This window comes from Pogoniulus pusillus, chromosome 38, assembly GCF_015220805.1.
Source record: "Pogoniulus pusillus isolate bPogPus1 chromosome 38, bPogPus1.pri, whole genome shotgun sequence".
In the NCBI taxonomy this organism is placed as follows: Eukaryota; Metazoa; Chordata; class Aves; order Piciformes; family Lybiidae; genus Pogoniulus; species Pogoniulus pusillus.
In genome coordinates, this window is record NC_087301.1 from 3,427,404 (window position 1) to 3,433,403 (window position 6,000).

Here is a 6,000-nt window from a genome sequence, read left to right on the forward strand (position 1 = left end):
CATTTGAGGCTGAAGCTGAGAGGAAGTCAGACTGATGTCTCAGAGGAGCTTGGTTCTTGCACAACACTCTCTGCCTATGGATGTTCAGATAAGTGTGGAAAGAAGAGAAAGGAATAAAAATTTAAAGTCTCCTGAACAGAGAGGAAATAGGAACAAGGTGTCCAAAACTGTTAGAACCATCTGGTTTAGGAAGATGAATTGAATTAACTCTATCTTGCATTAATATAGCTACTTTGTATTAAGACCTTTTCACCCAGAAAATAATGTCTGTGATTTCTGTTTCAAGTTGAATGTTCCTAATATGTGACTTGGAACTTGGATGATATTTCTGAGCCCTTTCCTACACCAGTAGCTGGTGAGCAGAATAGCAGTGCTTGGGGGAAGTCTTCCACTGTGGCTGAGCACAAAGGTTTCTGTGCTTTCTTGAGCCAGCAGTGTGCACTTGCAGCCTGGAGAGCAAACCAGAGCCTGGGCTGCAGCAGGAGGAGTGTGGCCAGCAGGCGAGGGAGGTGATTCTCCCCCTCTGCTCTGCTCTGGTGAGACCCCACTTGGAGTACTGCATCCAGTTCTGGAGCCCCCATTACAAGAGGGATGTGGAGATGCTGGAGTGTGTCCAGAGCAGGGCCAGGAGGATGCTCAGAGGGCTGCAGCAGCTCTGCTGTGAGCACAGCCTGAAAGAGTTGGGGCTGATCAGTCTGGAGCAGAGGAGGCTCCCAGGTGACCTTCTTGTGGCCTTCCAGCATCTGAAGGGGACTACAAAAAGAGCTGGGGAGGGACTTTTTAGGCTCTCAGGGAGTACCAGGACTAGGAGGAATGGAGCAGAGCTGGAGGTGGGGAGATTCAGGCTGGACATGAGAAGGAAGTTGTTGAGCATGAGAGTGGTGAGAGGCTGGAATGGGTTGCCCAGGGAGGTGGTTGAGGCCCCATGGCTGGAGGTGTTTGAGGCCAGGCTGGCTGAGGCTGTGTGCAGGCTGCTCTAGGGTAGGGTGTCCCTGGGCATGGCAGGGGGGTTGGAACTGGCTGCTCCTTGTGTTCCCTTCCAACCCTGACTGATTCTATGATCTCTGCAAGCTTGTGTTAGCCCTGTTGCAGGAGTACCACTACGTCTACACTGTTATTATTGGGAGGTTTGTAATGCACAGAGGTTTCAGGCATGCTTTTGGGGTGAAGTGAAGGTTAACCAAGGAAGGAAAAGCCTGAGAAAGAGCTGCTAAGGGGTGTGCTCAAAGCCTCAGCAGGATCCCATGAGCCTTACCAAAAGGCAGCCTATTTGTCCTTCCTCTAATGGAGAAACCAGACAGAGGGATATGGCTCCAGAGAGGCTTTCCTTCTTTGAAAGAGTCTTTGTCCAGGAGGAAGAGGCAGAGATAGTAGTTTTAGACCCTGCTGAGGTCTGTCCTAGGTCTACATGCCCTCCTAGGGACTTAACTTTCTCCTAGGGACTGAACTTCTCTTTCTCTATCTCTATGCTCTTTCCTAAGCCTCTATGCTTTTCCCCTAAGCCTGTGCTCTTTCCTAGAGTTCTACCCTTTGGATTCTTCTCTTGCTGAGCAGGCTACAGTGGCAACAGCATCATCATTATTAGCGTATTTACAACACCAGGGAGAACAGAGTTACACACTGCAGTAGCAATTGAGGCACACAATTAATAGGACATTTGCAGCATCTGAGAGAGGAGGCCTGTGGCTGCAATAACTGGGCAAGACTCAACGTTATTAGCATCTTAATCACATCAGAGAGGAGGTTTGGAGACTCCAATAGCTGTGGAAGCTCATGGTTGCTAGCACATTGGCAACATGAGTGAGGCAAGGCTCATGATGTTTATTATATTGCCCATCAGTCCATGTCCTGATGCTGCTCAGTCATGCGTGCTAGGAACAGCTTATCCATGGTGCTTAGAGAACAGTATGCCAAAATCCTCCTGTAGTCCATCAGCAAGGCTGTCAGAAGACCTCACAAGACTGTAAAAGGAACAAAGCTGTATTAGTATTTGTCTCTCCTTTTGCTTTCCAACAAGTGGGAATATTCACCATGATTGAATTGTTTGGGCTTTGTAGGAGGCTGAGAACTTAACAAAGGGACTTTGTCACACAAGATGGGATGCCAGGGGAGTTCTCCCTCTGAGATGTTCACATACCTCTGTTCTGGGTGTCACAAACCCTGTGAGGAGAGGCTGAGGGAGCTGGGGTTGTTTAGCCTGGAGAAGAGGAGGCTCAGGGGTGACTTCATTGCTGCCTGCAGCTACCTGAAGGGAGATTGTAGCCAGGTGGGGGTTGGCCTCTTCTCCCAGGCAAGCAGCGATAGAACAAGGGGACACAGACTCAAGCTGTGCCAGGGTAGGTCTAGGCTGGATGTTAGGAGGAAGTTCTTCACAGAGAGAGTGATTGGCATTGGAATGGGCTGCCCAGGGAGGTGGTGGAGGCACCGTCCCTGGAGGTGTTCAAGAAAAGACTGGATGAGGCACTCGGTGCCATGGTCTGGCTGACTGGATAGGGTTGGGTGCTAGGTTGGACTGGATGATCTTGGAGGTCTCTTCCAACCTGGTTGATTCTATGATTCTATGATTCTAAGTCAATCACAGTGCAGCACTACCTAACAGACAAAGAAAGCACAGGGAGTGTGTCAGCAAGTCCCATGTGGTTGGGGATTTTTTTTCTCTCACAGAATCAGGAAGGCTGGAAAAGACCTCAGAGATCATCAAGTCCAGCTGATGAGCTAACACCACCACACCAGCTAAATCATGCCACCAAGTGCCACATCCAATCTTTTCTTTAAGACCTTCAGGGCTGGTGACTCCACCACCTCCCTGGGCAGCCCATTCCAATGCCTCCTCCCTTTCCACCCTTGCTTGTGGAAATAGGGTGGGAGTGCCACACGCCAGGCTTCTAGTGAAATAGTCTCTCTGAGCCATGCTTATGAGTGTCTACTTGCCATAAGCTTTGTGCCTTGCTCACTTGTGAGCTTTCCAAGGTCCTTTGGCTGAGGTAGACGTTGAGAGGACAAGCACATTTAGCGCAGGAGTCAGGTGTGGGACAACAGACTCGCTCCCTAGCAGAGATCCGTCAGTCCAGCTCTCTTTCAAATGAAACACAGATGTCCTGACTTCTAGCCTGTGCCTGAACCACGAGACTAAAGGGAGGCGAGAGTATACATTTTATTTGAGCCCCTTGTTACACTGCTGGCAATGCACTGTTAGTTTCCAGCCCTGTTTTGTGTGCTCTTAGCAGTCCGTTTGCTCTCGCCGCTTTCTTCCTCGCTCAGCCGGTAACCAACAAGCTCCCAAACACAATGGATTCCTTTTTGTGGTGAATCCCCTACTCGATGCAAACATTTGCTGGCCTCATTTCTTTGGGATACGTTTCAATGGGAAGAAGAGGGGAAAGTATTCCTTGTTCCTAGTGAAAAATGGCACTGGCAGCCTGGGTGATTTTGTCGGCCGTGTGGCTTTAAGTGACGCCTTTGCCATCTGTTCTGTCTGCTAATTATGAATGCAAAACAAACGTAGCCCACAATTGCTTCATGTAGAATAAGGGAGATGGCAGTGACCAAAATAGTTTTATTTTGGTGTCAGATGCTCTTTTTATTCCTCCTGTCTCATCCTAATCTAAAGCAGGTCTGAAGCACTTCTCTCTCTTCCAGTTTGCAGCAGCAGGCATCGCTGTGACAAAGGAGAACACCTTCTACGTGCTCATCGTAGAAGGGACAATCTCACATGAGCAAGGAGTGGGATAAGACTACATTTCTTCAGCTGGGAGCATTGGTTCTAGATTTCACTTTTTACTTCAATTATGCTCACCTGAGGACTTCAGTTATCTCCAAGAGAGACATCAGGATGTCTCCAGAAAGTTTGACAGCAGGGTGTCTGTTCCATCCCTGTTTCCTCTTACCAGGAGCAAGTTTTGTAGCCATAGCTGAACTGCAAGGTGGCAATGAATGAGGCATCCTATGAGGAGAGGCTGAGGGAGCTGGGGGTGTGCAGCCTGCAGAAGAGGAGGCTCAGGGCAGAGCTCATTGCGTCTGCAACTACCTGAAAGGAGGCTGTAGCCAGGTGGGGTTGGGCTCTTCTGCCAGGCAAGCAGCACCAGAAGAAGGGGACACAGCCTCAATCTGCGCCAGGGCAGGTTCAGGCTGGATGTTAGGAGGAAGTTGTTGTCAGAGAGAGTGATTGACATTGGAATGGGCTGCCCAGGGAGGTGCTGGAGTCACTGTGCCTGGAGATGTTCAAGACAAACCTGGAGCACTTAGTGCCATGGTCTGGTTGCTTGGCCAGGGCTGGGTGCTAGGTTGAAGTGGATAATCTTGGAGGTCTCTTCCAACCTGTCTGATTCTATGATTCTATGGTTCCTCTATTACTGTGTCCAGCATGCAAAGAGATGAATTTCTCCTGGTTTTTGATTGTGAGCCTAAAGGCTTTTCTCCTCAAGTGAGCCACTGTTGATGGTAGGTGAACCATCTCCATTAGTGACTGCGTGGAGACTGGATTGTAAGACTCCCCCCACCATTTGCTAGTGAGATGCTGCCTGCTGTTTAGCATTTCCTAAGTTGCTGCTGACTTTCTTCAAGCCAGGGCTGTGGCAGATCACAGACATAGCATGAGCAGCACAGCCACAGATTGAGGTGACCTAGATTTAGCAAATGGAGATGAGATAAAATGCTCTCTGCACTCTGTTCTAAGGGGATGTGCAGCCAAAAAAGCTGAAGTGCTGCAGCAATTTCTCTTTGAGTCATCTGAAACTAAAAGAAGCAGGTTTTTCCCTGTTAGGTGGCTCTCTGATATGTGCTCTGCTGTGACCCCATTTGTTTCACTTGTCCTTTCTCTAGTCTCAGGCCAAAGAGGAGATGAACAAGTGGCCGTGGGTGTCATGCATGTGTCTGTGTCCCGCCAGCGAGACTGCCTGTGCTCAGATACACATCTGCTTCCTTTCAAGCCTCCTTGCTCTGGTATTGAGCATGTAGACACATGTCTCTTATCCCTCCTCCTTTCCCTCCCCAGCCATCACCCTTGCTATGATAATCAACACGTTTCATTTTACTTTCTGCCTGCTTCTGTGTTGAAGGGAACTGGGATTGTGCTATTTTCATGCCCACTGAAAAGCAGTGTTCTGCACAGTAGTCATCCTCCCTTCTTCCTCCCTACATATCCTCTCCAAGAAAACTGGTTGGCTTGTGCTGAAATATTCTCTCTCCAAGTTATTTTGAAACTCTCCTCACTACTTTCCAGTTTTCCCAAAGTTCTCATTATTTCCTTTTCCCCACTTTGAGGCTCTACAGTGAAGGAGAGGCAAGGCACAGTCTGTCAGTAAGAGATAATCTATCTGCAAAAGTCTCTTTCACCATTTTCAGCTCCCAGCATAACACAGCTATGGCAGAAGTATGGGGAGGGCAACATGAGTTGAATGCCCAGGTCAGATATTACAAGCAGTGCCACCCAGCAGACAGGGCTCAGGCTCTTTCTCCCTGTCTTTGAACATTGGGCAGTCAAATCAGGAACCTCTCTTAGGCTGGAGGCCACCTCTCCTGCAAAACAACTGCTGAAAATTCTTCAGGATCTTCCTGCATGGGAGTTAAAGACTTTGTTGATGTCCTAGGCCTGAAGGATGATCTTGTGGTTTGAGCATTTGGACTGGACCCAAGAGATGTGAGATAAATTCCAGTCCCTGTTGTGCACTTCCTCTGTCAGCTTCTGAAACCCTCCTCTGCTCTCCGTGCTCCCATTCCCTGCCTGTAAAACATCATCCTCTGCTCTCCCCATTTCACTGCTAAACTTGCAGTGCTGAAAGCTCCTGATTGATGACACAGGTAATGTTCTGAAAGCCCTAACTTCAGGGTTACAACAGTCCTGTAGCCCCCATGTGCCTACAAGGGGGAATCCATTTGAAAAGGCAAAGTTTGAAGGACACAAGGATTAATGCTGTTTCCTCAGCCCGGTGGCAGCGAGGAACAGCTTGGGTCAGAGTGGGGTAGCAGTGCTGGGAAATGCAGCTAGGGTACATTTTCCCT